General features: G+C 41.8%; 6 non-coding genes across 6 annotated transcripts; 4 read left to right on the top strand and 2 right to left on the bottom strand.

The window, feature by feature from the left end:
* Positions 1-2,759: 2,759 nt before the first annotated feature.
* Trnak-cuu (transfer RNA lysine (anticodon CUU)) lies at positions 2,760-2,832 on the bottom strand. The gene has a single exon. It is a non-coding gene; the product is annotated as a tRNA-Lys (tRNA).
* Positions 2,833-5,401: 2,569 nt separating this feature from the next.
* Positions 5,402-5,474, bottom strand: Trnak-cuu (transfer RNA lysine (anticodon CUU)). The gene has a single exon. It is a non-coding gene; the product is annotated as a tRNA-Lys (tRNA).
* An 11,285-nt stretch (positions 5,475-16,759) lies between these two features.
* Trnar-acg (transfer RNA arginine (anticodon ACG)) lies at positions 16,760-16,832 on the top strand. The gene has a single exon. It is a non-coding gene; the product is annotated as a tRNA-Arg (tRNA).
* Positions 16,833-17,268: 436 nt separating this feature from the next.
* Trnar-acg (transfer RNA arginine (anticodon ACG)) lies at positions 17,269-17,341 on the top strand. The gene has a single exon. It is a non-coding gene; the product is annotated as a tRNA-Arg (tRNA).
* Positions 17,342-18,470: 1,129 nt separating this feature from the next.
* Positions 18,471-18,543, top strand: Trnar-acg (transfer RNA arginine (anticodon ACG)). The gene has a single exon. It is a non-coding gene; the product is annotated as a tRNA-Arg (tRNA).
* Positions 18,544-18,898: 355 nt separating this feature from the next.
* Trnar-acg (transfer RNA arginine (anticodon ACG)) lies at positions 18,899-18,971 on the top strand. The gene has a single exon. It is a non-coding gene; the product is annotated as a tRNA-Arg (tRNA).
* Positions 18,972-20,050: the final 1,079 nt, after the last annotated feature.

Below are 20,050 nucleotides of genomic sequence, written 5' to 3'. Positions count from 1 at the left end.
CCTCTCAACATTACAGCAGTCTCCCTCAACCAGTCCGTCTAAAACTGCAACTGCATCAGACTGGGCGTCACCGTTGTCAATTCAATGCTCACTGGCTGAAACAGAGAATGATAACGTACAACTTAATGAATGCAATCAGGTAAATTTCAACATCAGGATAATACACAGCACAATTCATGTTTACTGCTCATCATGTAAAAACTAAAATGAACATGTTTTGTAAGTATGCAGGTTCCCAAACAGATGTCTACTATAACAGAAATCCCCATTCACAAATTCCTACTTCACTGCTTTCAGGAGATGCATTAATCTGTTGGGCTTCAAGGTCCACTGATAACACGGTTTTACTGTGATTGGTATGTTGGTATTCCATGTAGGCTAATACTATAATAACTTACATTTTTATTTTATTAGGGTAGGTGTTTCAGTTAGACTAGATATATATATATTATTATGATAATAATTATGAAACACACACGCACACGCGCAGATGGAGTCTTACCTTTCAAATGTGGCTTGTTGTGCTTCTTGGTGACATGTCTTCTGAAACCGCTGATAGAGGCATAACTATTAACTGTTGGTGCAATCGGGACACTTGAAATTCTTAGCAGACGAACGTTGACGCTTTGCACTTGCAGGAGACGGAAGAACCGTTTTGCTTGCGATTTCGTCACTTTCAGGTTCGGAACCGCTTTCACATCATCATCCGTAAATTCTCCAAAAAATGTACTCCAGTGGCAAGTCGTCCCACTTCAGAAAATCCTCTTTTGTCGACATCCTTTATCCCACAACAAGCGCTAAAATGTAAACAGGAAGCCGAACAGAATCGGTTAAGTTGTATCTCCGGCAGAGAAGAGCTCTGCAAGGGACTGTATTACACTACCGCGGACCGCCGAGGACAGTTCGTGGCATACGCAGTTACCTTTTCCTGCGGTAGGCGACCATCCTCGCAGGCGCAGTGAAGGAGTTTCCTATCTATCTAATATAGGTCTATGCTCTCATTCAACGAAACCGTTGTAAGGTACCCAACTTTAAACACACAGAGAACCTTGGCAGTGTCAATTGAAACTGGGGCAAACTCTTGGTGACTGATAATTTTTACTTAGAACCTCGATTCTTCCATCAACTTTGTTCGGAACATCGGCAGATGTTGCTGTGTGTGTTTTGACCTACAACTGACTCTGGTTGCTGGCGCAAAAGCTTGTCGGACGACTTCAGCGGTGAACGAACACAATTCTCAGACAGATCCAGCGAAGCCGGCAATGGTGGAAAAAAAATCCCACACACCAAACAAACGATAACGATGTTTTCAAACAGAATGGAAGAGGACTTACACAGTGTTAGGCTTCCATTTCAAACTTTGAGATAATGATCGTGGGTTGACTCCTGCAAAAAGTAAAGTCGTTTTGAAGCCTCGACTGAACAGGCTTTGGTAGGACTTCAATCCACGATCATCACCGATAAGTTTCAAATCTGTCAAGTAGGTTTAATTTGTACACATTAGAAAAAAAAGTAAAAAAAAAAAAAAATGTGATTGCCTACCTTCCTACCCTATTTTTTTTTGGCTATGTTACCTTAACCACACCTATTTTTTTTTTGGGCCTTGTCATCTATTCAACTCCCAAAACGAACTCTGTAGCTCTCGGCTCAATTTCTAAACTGTGTCTCCAGGAATAGCGCATGATATATACTCAGGGTCGAAAGGAAGAACGAAAATAAAACCTCACGAAAAGAACGTCACAATGACAGGGCCGGACCAAATGAGTTGTAAGGGGGGGGGGGGGGGGGGGGTTCCTCCTTTTTTGGGGGGGCAAATCAGCGAAGTGGCGAAGCCACAAGCGCGCACCTGCTTTGCAGGCGCGTGAACTAGGGGGGTCCGGGGGCATGCTCCCCCGGAAAATTTTTGAAAAACGATTAAAATCTGTGCAATCTGGTGCATTCTGGGCCTTGTTTTGAGGGTTAAGAGCAGCATTGTTTTGGTGCTAAAACTAGTAAAAAAACCAAACACTCAAAGCAAGGTACATGCTTTTTCCAGGGGTGGGGTTCCGGAACCCCTGGAACCCCCCCCCTGGGTCCGGCCCTGCAATGAGAATTACAGTCTGGGATGCCCACTTAAAACACAGCAGTTTATACTTTGAGTAACTCAGCGCTTAAACGTGTATGTAAAGGTAATCCTGCTGTGTGGTCACATTATTACAATCCCAACATGGACTGTAGAGCTCTTGGGGCGATTTGAGACTGTTTTCTTGTTAGATATAATCCCTTTAATTCAACGATGCCGTTGTAAGGTACCAAACTTTAAACACACAGGCAACCTTGGCAGTGTCAGTTGAAACTGGGGCAAACCCTTGGTGACTGAAAACGATTATTTTGACTTAACACTCGATTCATTCCATCAACTTTGTTCAGAACATCAGTATTCAAGGAAAACTTAAAAAGAAAATGTGGAACAGTTGAAGGAAAGAGGTAATTATTTTGGAACACAGTTGCTAAATTGTACCGGCAGAGACGCCGGTTATTATGTATTTACTGAACATTGGAATTCCATTGTTTTAGTCATGTTACGTGCTATAACAATTAGGCGGCTGATACTAAAAATAGTTCATGAATAAGTACAAACACGGTACATTGATCATAAAACATACTTCAGGTAAAATGGATAAAAATAGAGAAATAACCATGTGCAATAAGAAACTGTATTCTTATCAGTCCCTGGTCATTTGATCTTTTGTCTGGTGGAAAAAAAAGAAAAAAAAAGACGCCCAATGTGGGGCTCGAACCCACGACCCCGGGATTAAGAGTCCCGTGCTCTACCGACTGAGCTAACCGGGCAGCTGAAAACAACGCTCAAGGACAGCAACATATAGCCACTCTTTGGCGGGAAATAACTCCTTTTCTAGCGAGTTCAAGAATATATTTTCAAAGACTCATATGTTGCCAAAATGGGATAGATTTTTCCTTAAAAATGATTAAGGATTTCGACGCAGAACAGGTCATTTCAACAGTCCTTTTCTTGTGTTGAAGTTGTCGACAATGGCGGAGAACAAGTGCACGGCAACTGCGGCGCGCTTTTTCAGCTGGGTTTGGCTGCGCGCGGTTGCTTCCCCTTTGCGATTACCAGAGGCACACAACAGTAGATTGTTGAGCGCGAAAAAAAAGACGAATTCGTCATGTTGCTGAAAATCATCTGCCGTGCAAGTGCAACAGAGATAGTGTCCTGAATTCAACGAAGCTGTTGTAATGTACCCAACTTTATACACACAGAGAACCTTGGCAAAATCTTCGTGTCTGAAAAGCGATAATGTTGATTTCAGGATCAGGATCAGGATCAGGATCGATACATTGCAAAAATCTTTTTTTTACATTTAGTCAAGTTTTGACTAAATGTTTTAACATAGAGGGGGAATCGAGACGAGGGACGTGGTGTATGAGGGCCCCAAAGGGGGGGGGGGGGGGGGGGGGGTATCATCACGATCACGGGAAGGGAAATTTTAGCTTTCACGATCACAGTTACCTTGATTTTTGTTTTCACGATCACAAACACCTTGACGAATCAGTAGAGGATCATAGAGTGATACAGCTGTGAAAAATGTACGTTGAAAATAAAATGCTTTGCAATAATGCCCATCACGATCACGAACACAAATGACGATCACGATCACGAGACTTGATTTTTTTGTCATCACGGATCACGGGCAAAGTCCCATCACGATCACAGAAATGGAAATTTCGGCAATCACGGTCACAGAAAGGTCAAAAAACGCCAATCACGATCACGATTTTAAACCCTTTGGGGCCCTCGTGTATGTGTGTGTGTGTGTGTGTGTGTGTGTCAGTGTGTGTGTGTGTGTGTGTGTGTGTGTGTGTGTGTGTGTGTGTCTGTGTGTGTGTCTGTGTGTGTGTCTGTGCGACGGTGTGTGTGTGTGTAGAGCGATTCAGACTAAACTACTGGACCGATCTTTATGAAATTGGACATGAGAGTTCCTGGGTATGATATCCCCGGACGTTTTTTTTTCATTTTTTCGATAAATAACTTTGATGACGTCATATCAGCTTTTTGTAAAAGTCGAGGCGGCACTGTCACACCCTCATTTTTCAATCAAATTGATTGACATTTTGGCCAAGCAATCTTCGACGAAGGCCGGACTTTCAGCTTGGTGGCTTAAAAATTAATCAATGACTTTGGTCATTAAAAATCTAAAAATTGTAAAAAAAACAATTTTTTTATAAAACGATCCAAATTTACGTTCATCTTATTCTTCATTATTTTCTGATTCCAAAAACATATAAATATGTTATATTCGGATTAAAAACAAGCTCTGAAAATTAAAAATATAAAAATTATGATCAAAATTAAATTTTCGAAATCAATTTAAAAACACTTTCATCTTATTCCTTGTCGGTTCCTGATTCCAAAAACATATAGATATGATATGTTTGGATTAAAAACACGCTCAGAAAGTTAAAACGAAGAGAGGTACAGAAAAGCGTGCTATCCTTCTCAGCGCAACTACTACCCCGCTCTTCTTGTCAATTTCACTGCCTTTGCCACGAGCGGTGGACTGATGATGCTACGAGTATACGGTCTTGCTGAAAAATTGCATTGCGTTCAGTTTCATTCTGTGAGTTCGACAGCTTGACTAAATGTTTTATTTTCGCCTTACGCGACTTGTTTTAGGTTATCATCGCAACGGAAACGAGAGAGCGCAACCCCAAAATGAAATTTGTTTAAATAATAGGAATAATTGGATCCTAGCCTATCCTCCTATTTTATAAGGAGGTCAGTTAGTGGGGTTAGGGGGGCGGTTGAAGAACAGGAAGCATCCGAGTGACACCCCCAGCCTTCCCCCACACGATTAATTAGAAATTCGATTCATTCCAACAACTGTGTTCAAAACAATGATCAGTCTTCAGGGAAAACTTAAAAACAAAATGTTGTAGGCTTGGGACCCGTTGCCGAACTGCAGAAGACTGCGGACTTCGTGGCAGCCACCGACCGACCTGAAGATATGACGGCCATGAATATCAATCGTAGAAGAAAAACAGTTGCAGGGAAGAGTTAATTTGGGACAAAGTTGCTAAATTGTAGCGGCAAAGACGGTCTTTATGTATAAAATACTGAACATTGGAATTCCATTCTTTTAATCATGTGACGTGCGAGAGATACCTACTATATAAACATTTTAAATTTGTATGTCATTTGGGCGGCTGGCTGATATACTAAAAAGAGTTTATGTACAAATACACGTAAACAAGATGCCATTGAATCCCAAAATATACCTGGAGGTGCTTGGGGGTAAAATGGATAAATGAAAAAAGTTAACGATGTGTAATAAGAAAATGTAATAACAAGTCCCTGGTCATTTGATCTTTTGCCTGGTGGAAAAAAAGAAAAAAAAGTCGCCCAATGTGGGGCTCGAACCCACGACCCCGGGATTAAGAGTCCCGTGCTCTACCGACTGAGCTAACCGGGCAGCTGAAGATATCGCAAAAGGACAGCATGATATAGCTACCAGGCGGGAAATAACTCCTTTTCATGCAAGTTATGTTTTTTTGGGGAAGGAATTGCATGTTTCAAAACCCCAAAAGGTATTCCTTTGAAAATGTTCAAGACTTCGACGCAGACTACATTATTTCTACAGTGCTATGCTTGTGATTATGGTGGGATCGATGGCGGAGAACGAGTGAGTGCAAGGGAGCTTCTCAGTCGCGCGCTTTTCACCTTTCCTGCGCGCGCGGGTTCCTTCCCTTTTCGCGATAACCAGAGGCACACGTTGCGCAGCTGTATTGCCGTGCCGCTTCTAACATAAGATTGGAACATATTTTACTGTGTCGGAAGACTTTACAGATCATGAGATGCGATTTACAATCTAGGGCCCCTATTATCATCAACAGAATCGTTTAGTTCCCTCACTTTACTGATGGCTGCAGCATACTGGCATTGGCAACTCCGTCAGTGGTGATACTAATTTACAAATATCAGCGATAATTATAATTATCTCAGTGATATTAGTAAATATCGCTTTTGGTGCCAGTATGCTGCCATAAATGACGAGCGGCCACGCGAATTGCGTCAGTGCAGGTCACGGTGACATACACTCTGACAGTCCTCGGGGTATCAAAGATGGTACTACTGGGGCTGAAGAGGTCAGAATACATGCCACTTCCAACTATGATGTGAAACGGTGAACTAAAAGAACCCATTAAATTAAAAATAAATCTACTTTAGTTTAGAACAGTAGAACTAAGTGAGTACAATAAAAAGAGAAAGTAGTATCGACATTTTCCCGGAGTTGTATAGAACAGTTTAAAAGGAGCAATGAATGAACCAAGAGAATGGGAATAAAGAGTTTGAGAATGGGAGTAAACAAACACACAAGAAAACAAACAACAAGCAAATAAAGAAGAAAGGAAAAAAGAAACAACAAACACACAAACAAGCAAACAAACCACACACACACACACACACACACACACACACAAAACCCACAAAAAAACAACTACAACAAACAAACGTCAAACACAAACAAACAAACACAAAAGAAACAGCAACAACAACAGTGAACTAAAGAAGCAAGCACGCAAGCAAACAAACTCGGGAGTAAAATGTTCGGAGGGCACTAAGTCTTTCGTCCTGTTACACCGTCTGCAGTGTGCAGTCTTTGCGTGAATGGATCACAGCACAGGCACTCGTCACGAGCGGGTCGGGATCAAAGTGGGCGGGGTCTGTGCGCTCTCAAGACTACTACTATTACAAGTATAAACCATAAGGAAAGACCCCCCCTTGTGTTTTGCGTTTTTATCTCCCTTCCTTCGTGCGCCGGCAAAGCCGGCGTACACCCGGCAGAGCCGGGTCCCCGGCACAGCCGGGTATTCGACTCTACTTCTTCCCGGCGAAGCCGGTACCCGGCGAAGCGGGTAATCATCTAGTATATATATATATATATATACGACTTGTGTCTGTCTGTGTGTGTGTGTGTGTGTGTGTGTGTGTGTGTGTGTGTGTGTATGTGTGTGTGTGTGTGTGTGTGTGTTCGCTATGCCAAGCCAAAGTTGTCGATGGATCTGCTTCAAATTTGGTGGGCATTTTAGGTAGACCCCGGACACAACCTGGTTGATGAGAATTTTCAACACGTGCTCTCTGCGCGCAGCGCTGAACCGATTTTGGTTTTTCTGTTCATGTTCCCAGATCCATTCCCAGTAACTCTTCCTTATCTTCTCCAGTGTTTTGCGTTTATCTCCCTTCCTTCGTGTGGCGTCAATCCATATTCACGTTACTACGTTGCTATTTTTAGAATGTCACTGCACTGTCCAGAACGCTTTCCTTGCACCCGTAAGTTGTCCTCACTGTAAAAGTGCAAAGGTCGAATCAATATATAGTCACGCGAAAAATACACTGTCATCTATCTCTATATATTTATCGGTATACATATACATATATAATTATACGGCTTCTCTGTGTTTGTTTGTGTGTGTGTGTGTGTGTGTGTGTGTGTGTTTGTGTGTGTGTGTTTGTGTGTGTGTGTGGGCAACACCTGTGGATTGTAGAGTTCTGTTTGTGATGTGGTCTGGCGGCATTGGTGTGTGTCTATATGAAAGCGGACAAACACTCAAGTCCTTAATGGCTCAAAACCGTAGGACTTTTAATATTAATTTTAACGTGTCTGTATGTTCGGGCCTTCCTTTGAAAAGCCATAACAGTTATTATAGGGCTTAGAAATATGCTCTAAAATTCTCAATCCCGTGTGAGTGGACTTCGCCTTCAAAGGTGATTGTGGTGTTTTGGCACTCGGTTACATTTGACGTCGTCGACAGGGATGGGACTCGACATGAAATGTTCAGGCCATTGAATGGCGGGGATATAGCTCAGTTGGTAGCGCGCTGGATTTGTATTCAGTTGGCCGCTGTCAGCGTGAGTTCGATCCCAGGTTCGGCGGAAATTTATTTCACAGAGTCAACTTTGTGTGCAGACTCTCGTCGGTGTCCGAACCTCCCCCCGTGTACACTACATTGGGTGTGCACGTTAAAGATCCCACGATTGACAAAAGGGTCTTTCCTGGCAAAATTGCTTAGGCACAGTTAATAATTGTCTACCCATACCCGTGTCACTTGGAATAAGGCCGTGAAAGGTAAATATGCGCCGAAATGGCTGCAATCTACTGGCCGTATAAAATTTCATCTCACACGGCATCACTGCAGAGCGCCTAGAACTGTACCCACGGAATATGCGCGATATAAGACTCATTGATTGATTGATTGAATCATTTTCGTGCTGTTACACATTGTGATTTATACTATCAATCAATATTCATCACATGAAATGTGTGAATGCGTGCGTGTGTGTGGTTTGTGTGGCAGAATGTGTGTGTGTGTGTGTGTGTGTGTGTGTGTGTGTGTGTGTGTGTGTGTGTGTGTGTGTGTGTGTCAGTGTGTGGACCGATCAAGATTCCCCTGTGACACTGATATTTTACTTGTCCATTTAGAAGTGAAATGTATTGGTGATTGCCTTTTTGGCCCAACCAATAGTTACCCAATATGTGCGTATGTGTAATGGTTTGTTGGTTTATGTGTGTACTTTGGATGTTTTTACTTCGTTGTTTTTTTTAATCTTTCGGTTGTTTACGTATAATTATGTTGTTTGGTTGTTTAAGAGCAGTCGAACCACACGTTTTCATCCACTGTCTAATTGTATGGAAAATAAATTATCTTACGTCTTATGTCTCATGTCTTAAATGTGTGTGTGGTGTGTGTGTGTTGGGGGGGCGGGGGTAGCAGCGTATATCAGGATGCCGGATGATGACGTTAAAGATCCCACGATTGACAAAAGGGTCTTTCCTGGCAAAATTGTATAGGCATAGATAAAAATGTCCACCAAATACCCGTTTGACTTGGAATAAAGGCCGTGAAAGGTGAATGCTCGCCTAATAGGATACTGAGTTTTACTGGCCGATGTGAATGCGTTATATATTGTGTGTAAAAAATGTCTGTTTGTCTGTCTGTCTGTAAAAAATTCCATTTCAAACGGCAGAAATTAATATGTAAGCGCCTAGGGCTATATCTAGATTAGGCGCATAAAAATGATCACAATAATAATAATAATAATATGCTAGTGGATTTTTATTTAAAAGTGACAAGTTTAAAAGTTCCCCCAAATTGTGATAACTATGTACCCAACTGACAACTAAAGGAACATCGACCTAATTACAATACAGTTCTAAATCACCCTTGTATTAAAAAAACCCTAAAAAAAACCCAATCAAACAAACAAACAAACAAACACACAAACAGACAAACACAACCAACCAACCAACCAACCAACTAACCAACCAACCAACCAACCAAACAAACAAACAAACAAACAGAAAAACAAACAAACCACCAAACAAACAAACAACTACTTCAAACCCGTACTATTATGAAGCAGCCGCGCAGGTGGAGACAGCCGCTACGTCATTACACCAATGACATGCACAACGACTTTGAAACCACGACATCACACAGAGCGAGAGAGATCGTCGAGTGTTGACCGAGTCCTGGACGGTCCTTGGCTCCCAGCGTGAAGTGCTTACTGTGCTCTCTGCTCCCCTTTGTGGCTACCCATTGGCCTCTCGCGGTTGCTGAGTGCTTCTTTGTGGATCCTACAATCGGAATGATATGAGAACCATCAGGTCAATCTCACGCCGCCGGTATTGTCTACCATACAAAGAGTTTGCAAATCTGCCTTGAACAAATCTGCCTGAACAAATCTGTCTCACGCCCGCTCTTCGTGTCAACTAAAGACAAGTAAACAAAACTTGACTGTTTTGTTTAAGATCGTTTCTTTAATTTGACATAGATTCACAATCAGTACGATATTTTCTTGTTTCTTCGTCATTTATTTTTCCACGCTTTACCATCATTTGAATGCCAGAATATTAATCAGTTCCTCGTCTGTCAACTCGATGCACGAACATAAATGTTGTCTTGTTTTGTTTGTTTGTGTTCTTTTTAACTCAGATGGTGAAACATAAAGGTTCATTAATCCTTATACTATAATTTTATCAAAAAGCGCACACTTCATTTCCATCATAACAATTCCCACACAAAATTAATGTCTTTGTGATAATTGCTGAAGATCGCAAATCTTTGTGACATATCAATCAATTTGTTATCATAATAAGAGGCTCAGTCGAAAACATTAAAATCTCTTGACATGATCAAGTTTTTGGAGAGTGTTGGTTCAATTCAATGTAGTGTACGTTATATGCACTGGTCAGTTTTGGTCTTTGGGGTTCCTCAGTCTGAGCCGATGCCGATGGAAGATCCTCCTCGTTCCGTGTCAGCTGCCTGCTTCACCAACAAATAACAATATAACTGAATTGACCATCTAGCAGCCAACACAAGGTCACTTCCTCCTTACTCCGAGTATAAGGAGAGAGATAGAGGAGTACCAGCTGTCTGGTTCGTAGAGTCATTGAAATCTGATCAAACTGACCGTGCTTTGGATTCTCATCAAACTGACCGTGTTTGGAAATATCATCAAAATGACCGTACATTGAAATCTGATCATACTGACCGTCGCGTCCAGTGGAGTAAATGACATCCCATTATTCCCCAAAACAGACAGTTAAGAACCGAAAAAAACTTCAATTAAACAGGATCGTCTGATTGGCTGACTCGTTTTTTTGTTGCCCATAGTTTATTTGCGGTGTAAACTGACGACATGCAAACTTCGCCAATGCTGTGCAAGTTTGCAGTGTGCTCGGCTGAAACCGTGATGTCTTGCACATAAATTAATCAGCTGTGGTCACCTCCGTGAAGTGGTCAGTCAGATTGAAGCCTCCCCCCACACGCTGCACAAAGTACACATAGAAAGGTGGGAGTGTTTGCCTGATAGGTGTAGGGTCGTGTGTCCTTTATTTGGCTGGCCATTATTTTCTGATTCATTCTCATTTTTGACCAGATGAGATCGCATCTTCATGCACTCACATGCAGTTTTTTTCAGTTTTTTTCATTCTCGTTTTTTAATCACGTGCATTCTCATTTTTCTAATCGTGCGCAAGTGTGTGCATTAGAGAGGCGTCTGCCAGTCTCCGAGGGGACATTTGAAGTGCTCCTTATGCACATACTTTGTGTGTTGTTTTGTTGGGCGGACAGCGGCAAGAGTGGTCACTTGGTCACTTGCAAAGAGAAAGCGGGTGGAATCAGGATCGGGTGTCCTCAATACCTGTCAGTCGGTCCCCACCCCATAGCTAATGGCCACCCCTTTATTGCTTCTGACCCCCTCCCCCTCCCCTCGGTCTGTGGAACCTCAGTACCTGTCTCTATGTGATCTCTAATGGCCATCCAGCAGATATTGCCTCTATTGCCTTTTTTTACATTTAGTCAAGTTTTGACTAAATATTTTAACGTAGAGGGGGAATCGAGACGAGGGTCGTGGTGTATGTGTGTGTGTGTGTGTGTGTGTGTGTGTGTGTGAGTGTGTGTGCGTGTGTGTGTATGTGTGTGTGTCTGTGTCTGTCTGTCTGTGCGTGTGTGTGTGTAGAGCGATTCAGACTAAACTACTGGACCGATCTTTATGAAATTTGACATGAGAGTTCCTGGGTATGATATCCCCGGACACTTTTTTCTTTTTTTCGATAAATGTCTTTGATGACGTCATATCCGGCTTTTTGTAAAAGTTGAGGCGGCACTGTCACACCCTCATTTTTCAATCAAATTGATTGAAATTTTGGCCAAGCAATCTTCGACGAAGGCCGGACTTCGGTATTGCATTTCAGCTTGGTGGCTTAAAAATTAATCAATGACTTTGGTCATTAAAAATCTGAAAATTGTAAAAAAAGAAAAGTTTTTATAAAACGATCCCAATTTACGTTCAATTTAATCTTCATTATTTTCTGATTCCAAAAACATATAAATATGTTATATTTGGATTAAAAACAAGCTCTGAAAATTAAAAATATAAAAATTATGATCAAAATTAAATTTTCGAAATCAATTTAAAAACACTTTCATCTTATTCCTTGTCGGTTCCTGATTCCAAAAACATATAGATATGATATGTTTGGATTAAAAACACGCTCAGAAAGTTAAAATGAAGAGAGGTACAGTAAAGCGTGCTATGAAGCACAGCGCAACCGCTACCGCGCCAAACAGGCTCGTCATTTTCACTGCCTTTTGCACTAGCGGCGGACTACGTTCAGTTTCATTCTGTGAGTTCCACAGCTTGACTAAATGTAGTAATTTCGCCTTACGCGACTTGTTTAGTTTGTGTGTGTGTTTGCAGAACCTTTTACCTTCTGTACCAAGATGTGCAACGGTCACTCCGATATTGCCTCTGCGTCGTTTTGTTTATTACACCCCCGGTATAGGGGTGTGTATAGGATTCGGTCGATGTGTTTGTTTGTGTGTTTGTGTTCGCATATAGATCTCAAGAATGAACGGACCGATCGTCACCAAACTTGGTGAACAGGTTCTATACATTCCTGAGACGGTCCTTACAAAAATTGGGACCAGTCAAACACACGGTTAGGGAGTTATTGGTGGATTAAGATTCTACAAGGACTTATAGAGGGACATATTAATGGTCAAAGGGAAATAACCTTCTCAGTTGGTGGCAGTGAGAATGGTAAGGACGGGGGTGTTTTTCCTACCTCGGAGGAATTTCTTGTTAATTTAAGTATTGGTGTAGTTTCTTGACGTGGTGGAAGCTACCCTTCTGTCTGTTACTTTCAATATCACCATCGTTTTCTTCTCGTGGCTCTGTCACCGTTCCCTTCGGTTTTCACATGAGCAGTGCAAGCTGTAGGCAATATCAGCGCATCGTATAGACAGATTTTCACTGTGTCTGGCTGAACTGAGGGAAGTTTGTGGCCTTTAAATGCCCAGCGCAATTAGTCTGAACACTGCATGTGGACGGTAGCGTCAACAAATTCACATATACACACACAGAGGCCTTTTGATATTAATTTAATAATGGTCTCCTTTAACATTCTGTCTGGAAGGGCCTATGCACCTGACGGGGTTTTGCTGCATCGTATACTTTTATTAATACTTACAGTCTGCCTCAGGTCCAATAATACAATCTTTCTCTCGGGTTCCAAGTGCACAGTGCAGCTGTGTAGGCAATAAATGCAGCGTGGGTACAGATTTTTAGCGCAGGGTGTCTGGTTAAGATGTGTGGAGTTTGTGTCTGTATAACGTGCACTTCAATCAATAAAGACAATGCAAATTGTCAAAAATAGATAAAACGGCTTTTTTGATGCTCATGTCATGATGTTCTTCTTTGTTTGGACCGAGCACCGTACTTGGGCGTTTCTTCTTCTTCTTCTTCTGCGTTCATGGGCTGAAACTCCCACGTTCACTCGTGTTTTTGCACGAGTGGATTAATTTTGTACGTGTATGACCGGTTTTTTTTTTTATACAATACATCACGCATTCACATCGACCAGCAGATCGCAGCCATTTCGGCGCATATCCTACTTTTCACGGCCTATTATTCCAAGTCACACGGGTATTTTGGTGGACATTTTTTATCTATGCCAATACAATTTTGCCAGGAAAGACCCTTTTGTCAATCGTGGGATCTTTAACGTGCACATCCCAATGTAGTGTACACGAGGGGACCTCGGTTTTTCGTCTCATCCGAAGGACTAGCACTTGAACCCACCACCTAGGTTAGGAAAGGGGGGGGGAGAAAATTGCTAACGCCCTGACCCAGGGTCGAACTCGCAACCTCTCGCTTCCGAGCGCAAGTGCGTTACCACTCGGCCACCCAGTCCACAGACAGACAAACACTTGTAATAGAAATAATGACTTCTCTCAAAATCGTCGACAAAACTCGCTTGCAACTGAGATGCCTCCCATACTTGTTTTTTGATTCTTTCCGTTTGTACGTGCACAGCACAAAAGAGTATTCCGATTTGCCTTCTCTGGCTGGACTGCACTCTTTACACCCCCGGTATAGGGGTGTGAATAGGTTTCACTCGATGTGTTTGTTTGTTTGTTTGTTTGTTTGTTTGTGTTCGCATATAGATCTCAAGAATGAACGGACCGATCGTCACCAAACTTGGTGAACAGGTTCTATACATTCCTGAGACGGTCCTTACAAAAATTGGGACCAGTCAAACACACGGTTAGGGAGTTATTGGTGGATTAAGATTAAGAGTGACATATTAATGGTCAAAGGGAAATAACCTTCTCAGTTGGTGGCAGTGAGAATGGTTATTTCCCTTTGACCAACGGGGACGGGGGTGTTTTTCCTACCTCGGAGGAATTTCTTGTTATAATAAGAATAAGAATAAGAATACTTTATTATCTCATAGAGAAATTCAGGCGTGGTACATAACAATAATACAAACAGGACATTGTTTTTACATAAGACATATAGCACTATATAACAGGGCAGGTTATAAACACACCTCCCACATACCTCTCTGGCCATTCCTTGCATTGTGCTTACGCATTCAGTCATGAACACATCCATGTCTCACTTACACATCGCACACATGGACATTCTTATACGCTCAACTTACCCATTCACACTTGGACATTCGACCATGTAAGGTTGGACCATGTAAGATTGGACCATGTAAGGTTGGACCATGTAAGGTTGGACCATGTAAGGTTGGACCATGTAAGGTTGGACCATGTAAGATTGGACCATGCAAGATTGGACCATGTAAGATTGGACCATGTAAGGTTGGACCATGTAAGGTTGGACCATGTAAGATTGGACCATGTAAGATTGGACCATGTAAGGTTGGACCATGTAAGATTGGACCATGTAAGATTGGACCATGCGTGACCCAACATGTTTTAAAATCGTCACCACGAGTTTTCGTTACACTCAACAATGGGACATTGCTTAAAGCCTGATAACAAACATCACTATGTTTCTTGGCTCGCTCACTTTTTCTGTTCACTCATCCAAAAGACTTTGCCATTTTTTTGGACAAAATCATCAGGCTCAAACAGGCGATGCAAAAGTCCCACGCTTTGAAGTAAGTTACTTCAAAGTGTGGGAAGATCCCCCCACACTTTGAAGTAAAAACTGAGTTTACTTCAAAGTGTGGGAAGATCCCCCCACACTTTGAAGTAAAAAATGGGTTTACTTCAAAGTGTGGGGCACATCCCCACACTTTGAAGTAATTTACTTCAAAGTGTGGGATTACTTCAAAGTGAGGTGCAACACAGCACACAGTAATTTCACCAGCCCTACGCACTCGCCACGTGTCGAAATCATTCAGTCTTCCCCGAGGGCGTCGCCGGGTGTTCGCTGTTTTACGAAGATTAGTTATATCCGCATTACCGTACGGACCGACCTTTTTATGCAGTCTCCGCTGCCCATTAAAACTGGACTTTGTCCTTGGTCAGTAACGAGGATTTAATAATGCTATAGGATTAAAGGGGGAGTGAAGCGGTCAAGGTCGTTTCAGTTTTGAGTGAGTCAATGGTTGGTTGGTTGGTTGCCGGTTATTATTTTGTACGGTCTCTTCAGCTGAGTGATCAACTGACAGCATCATTATTTTGGACATTCAGTGTGGCGCCTTTGTTAAAACCACGAGTGAAATGAAGTACTAAGGATAAGATTCGTTTGCCCATGTCGTATTTTTACACGCACGAGCACACATTGTATTTTGTGAAGTTGTCAGAGCTCTGCTTTGGGCTGAAATATTTTATATCGGGTTTTAAGATATCCCTTTAGGTTCAATGTGTGTGTGTGTGTGTGTGTGTGTGTGTGTGTGTGTGTGTGTGTGTGTGTGTGTGTGTGTGTGTCCCTGTGTGTGTGTGTGTGTATGTGTGTAATGAAGTAGCACTTTAACAGCGCCGATGGGACAGTTTTAATTAAAGAGGTGTTATACTGGCGTTATCTGTGGTCTTCCTTGGGTCACGAGTATGCCATATATAATATCCATGCACACACTACATCATGCGGTACATGCATGTCTTAATCCGTTTCAGTCGTTGCGGACAGACATTTGGTAATCTTCGGATATTGTAGAACAATGACACCAAAAATCATATAACATTAGTGACTGACACAGAGTGACACAAAAGTATTAAAAAACCCAAAACATTCCAAAAAAACAACACCAACAAAACCGAAAGACAGAAAAAGAAAAAGTGAAACCCGAAAAGTGTGATTGGGTCAGTGACCGACTAATTGTGAAGAATGATTTGCTGTGTTTTTGTCTCAGCTGACGGAACTCTAATTATTAATTATAGCTGAACTTAGGCCTACTTACTGATCAGCCAAGAACTGACACCGCTAAACTATTGTCGTGACTGACTTCGCTCAGTTTTGTGTGATAATGATTAACGGCCCGCATCGAAATGGTCGCTGGACTTGAAACTATCAGCTGTCAGCAGTGACTGACTCAACACCGACTGGTCACCTATTACAGGTAACTCAGTTTATTCATTTTACCGATCAAGTGCCTGTGTAGGCCTATTCTTGACTGCTTCTTCGGTTGAGTGGCACCGCACTGGCGCACGTATAAAAGTATTAATACTCGTAATAATCAGTAGTAAGTCAGTGTAACGTACTTTGACTTTCTGCATTACTAGATTAACTACAATAGAAAGGTAGACGGGTAAATATGTATCGCCGGAGCGGCCTAGCTCCCTATGATTCGCAGATCCACCGCGGCAGCCTAATCTCTCTGCGTGTGGCGGGTGTGGCATTTTGGCGCGAAAAAACGAGTGGTCCCCACGAGGTGCTTTGTTTGGGGGTCGGGGTTTTGGATATTCTTTCTTTGCTGAGCGTTTACTCTCATGTGGGCTTGTGGCGCAATGGATAACGCGTCTGACTACGGATCAGAAGATTCCAGGTTCGAATCCTGGCAAGCTCGAATATTTTTTTTCTGTTCGATTCAGTGTTTCTGTCAAGATAGTACTCCTTGCACTGTCAAGATTTATTTTGATGTGGTGTTGATTATTTTTGATTGAAAAATTCAGCTAATGAATTGTATATTTCCGCAATTTGTGCCAAAAACTTTTAATATTTTGTTTTACAGAGTTTTGTATCAGTTTGCTTGAGTCTCAGTATCGCTGAGAAGGGGAAGTAGAATTAGAATTAGAAAGGTCAGTTGCCTCATTGACGTGCCCCAAAGAAAAAAGATAGACAGCAGTTAGAAAGAAGTGATCATGGTTAAAATTTAATCAGGTATTTTAAGGTCGACTTTACATCGCAATTTCCCCCCGCAATTATAATAATGTATTCAGTGGTCAATATACGAAGCAAGAGGTTTTGGAAATCCATTCTTCGCTGAGAAAATGTTCGCATGTGGGCTTGTGGCGCAATGGATAACGCGTCTGACTACGGATCAGAAGATTCCAGGTTCGAATCCTGGCAAGCTCGAGATTTTATTTCAGTGTGTCTTGTCAAGATTGCATTTCTTATATCTATAGTCCTTTTTTTGGGTGTGTGTTGTTGCGGACTATTTATGTGTCATGCGTTTTGTTTGTTTGTTTTGTTTTAAAGAGTTTTTGCCATTTTAAAGCTGGAGTTTAACCCTTAGCAGAGGGAGTAGAATTAGAATAGGGCAGTTGCCAAACGGAGAAGCCCCAAAGAAAGATACAAGATACAAGATACAAGAAGTTTTATTGTCCTCATCAATACAAGGAAATTTGGCATGTGTGTGGCAAGACATAATACACTGATACATAGACATTTACAAAACACAACTGAAGTTCAATATCAGCACACCCTTACGCAACATACCCACTACTTCAGACACACAGGCTACATGTGCCCCTCGGACGTACGCAACCCACAATTCACCCAGCCATACAGCTCCACATGCACTTACTCATGCATGCGGCACTCTAGCACCCGGCCATGTACAACTCACACACTGGAACCATCATACGGCTACATATTGCATTATAACACCCGCACAAACATTACAACCTCAAACATCGTACTAGATCTACAACTAACAAGCATACATCCACTATCATGCACCGAATACATCATCATACATTACATCATAACATATTGCATTATAACACACGCACAAACATTACAACATCAAACATCGTAATCTACAACTAACAAACAATCATACACTATCAAACACCAAGTACATCATCGTACATTAATTACATCATACCTCCCCACCCCACCCCACCATACATTCACAATCGACACAGAATACATCATCATACATATATACATTACATCATAACCCCCATACATTATCACAATAATTACATTACATCATACCCCCCCCCCCCCTATACGTACCACAGTTCACAGCACTCATTGTCTTTCCGCAGTCACAGTTCGCATCACCCATAGTCCTCACAGCACAGTTCACATCACCCATAGTCCTCACAGTCAAATTTCACAGCACTTATAGATAGACAGCTGATTACAATCGAACATTGTATTTTGTTTATTTTCAATTTAATTAATTTATACAGTGGTTGAGGTAGAAAGTTTTTGTTGTTGAATGTGTGTCTTTGCGGACAGTGAGCACTCAAGTGGGCTTGTGGCGCAATGGATAACGCGTCTGACTACGGATCAGAAGATTCCAGGTTCGAATCCTGGCAAGCTCGACGTTTTTTTTCCTGTTCTGTTCAGTGTGTCTGTCAAGATTGCATTTCTTAAATCAATAGTCCTTTTTTGGGGGAGGTGTTGTTGCGGACTATTTATGTGTCATGCGTTTTATTTGTTTGTTTTGTTTTAAAGAGTTTTTGCCATTTCAAAGCTGTAGTTTAACCCTTAGCAGAGGGAGTAGAGTTAGAATAGGGCAGTCGCCAAACGGAGAAGCCCCAAAGAAAAGAGATAGACAGCTGATTACAATCGAACATTGTATTTTGTTTCTTTTCAATTTAATTAATTTATAGAGTGGTTGAGGTAGCAAGTTTTTGTTGTTGAATGTCTGTCATTGCGGACAGCGAGCACTCAAGTGGGCTTGTGGCGCAATGGATAACGCGTCTGACTACGGATCAGAAGATTCCAGGTTCGAATCCTGGCAAGCTCGATATTTTTTCTTCTGATGTGCCGTTTCCGTGTTTCTGTCTAAAATGAATGCTATTGTATCGTCAAAGTTATTTATGTGGCTTTGACAATTTTAACTTGAACAATTCAGGTAATGAATTGAATTGTGCCGCAACTTGTTTTAAACATTTGTCAGACATAGTTATAAAGAGTAAGTTAATTTGATGCTATCTTTTTAGCTTATCTAAACAGACCAATACGTGTTCTACAAGGGACCAAGCCCGAAACAAATAGATTGCTTACGTTTCAAATCAAGATTACAACTGAAGAAACAACCAAAAACAATATAAATTATAAAAAAACAAAACAAAAAAAACATTGATGATATTTGTGTGTGTGTGTGTGTGTGTGTGTGTGCAGAATTTGATCGTGATTGTTATCACTGAACATCCTTCTTGAAAAAGAAAGTCATTTTAAACAATAAAGCGACAGTGAGGCACATAAACAGCTGGGACAGAAACTGCAAATGTTATGGTTAAAATGGCTAAAGTCTAAACGAATGTTCACTCTACACCGGTCCCTTGCATTTTTCTTTTCTTTCTTTATTTGGTGTTTAACGTCGTTTTCAACCACGAAAGTTATTTCGCGACGGTCCCTTGCATCGATTATTTTAAGTGAAGTATGTCAACTGTTTTCTGTCACAGTTAGTAGTCTTCGATAACTATTTCCAATGTCCTCACTGCTAAGCGCAGTCAGAGATGAAGCTTTCGAAGAAAAGCTTATACATTCGCTTAGCCGCAATGTTTCACGGATAGACTCGGATTGTCTCTATATAATTCGCTTTCCCACCAAAACGTCCCCCTCGCTTTACTTATTCTTATAACCCGTATGCACTGTTCCAGGTCGTCATTCCACGCATTTACCTTTCTGCCGTCAAGCGGAAAGCCCTCAGATCAGCAATGCTCCTTGAGTGACAACAGATCGCTTTCCAGCACCAGATGCTTCGTTTCCTTTCCACTTCCGCTTCCCTCTGCGCATGACCGGGGTCAGGTCGCCTTGACCTCGCCGCCCCAATGTCGCCAGGCGGGGCGGGCTGGGAAAGGATAGGGATAGAGTGAGACG

This window comes from Littorina saxatilis, linkage group LG17 (assembly GCF_037325665.1).
Source record: "Littorina saxatilis isolate snail1 linkage group LG17, US_GU_Lsax_2.0, whole genome shotgun sequence".
In the NCBI taxonomy this organism is placed as follows: Eukaryota; Metazoa; Mollusca; class Gastropoda; order Littorinimorpha; family Littorinidae; genus Littorina; species Littorina saxatilis.
The sequence above is the reverse complement of the archived record's forward strand: the minus strand, read 5'-3'. Positions and strand labels throughout refer to the sequence as shown.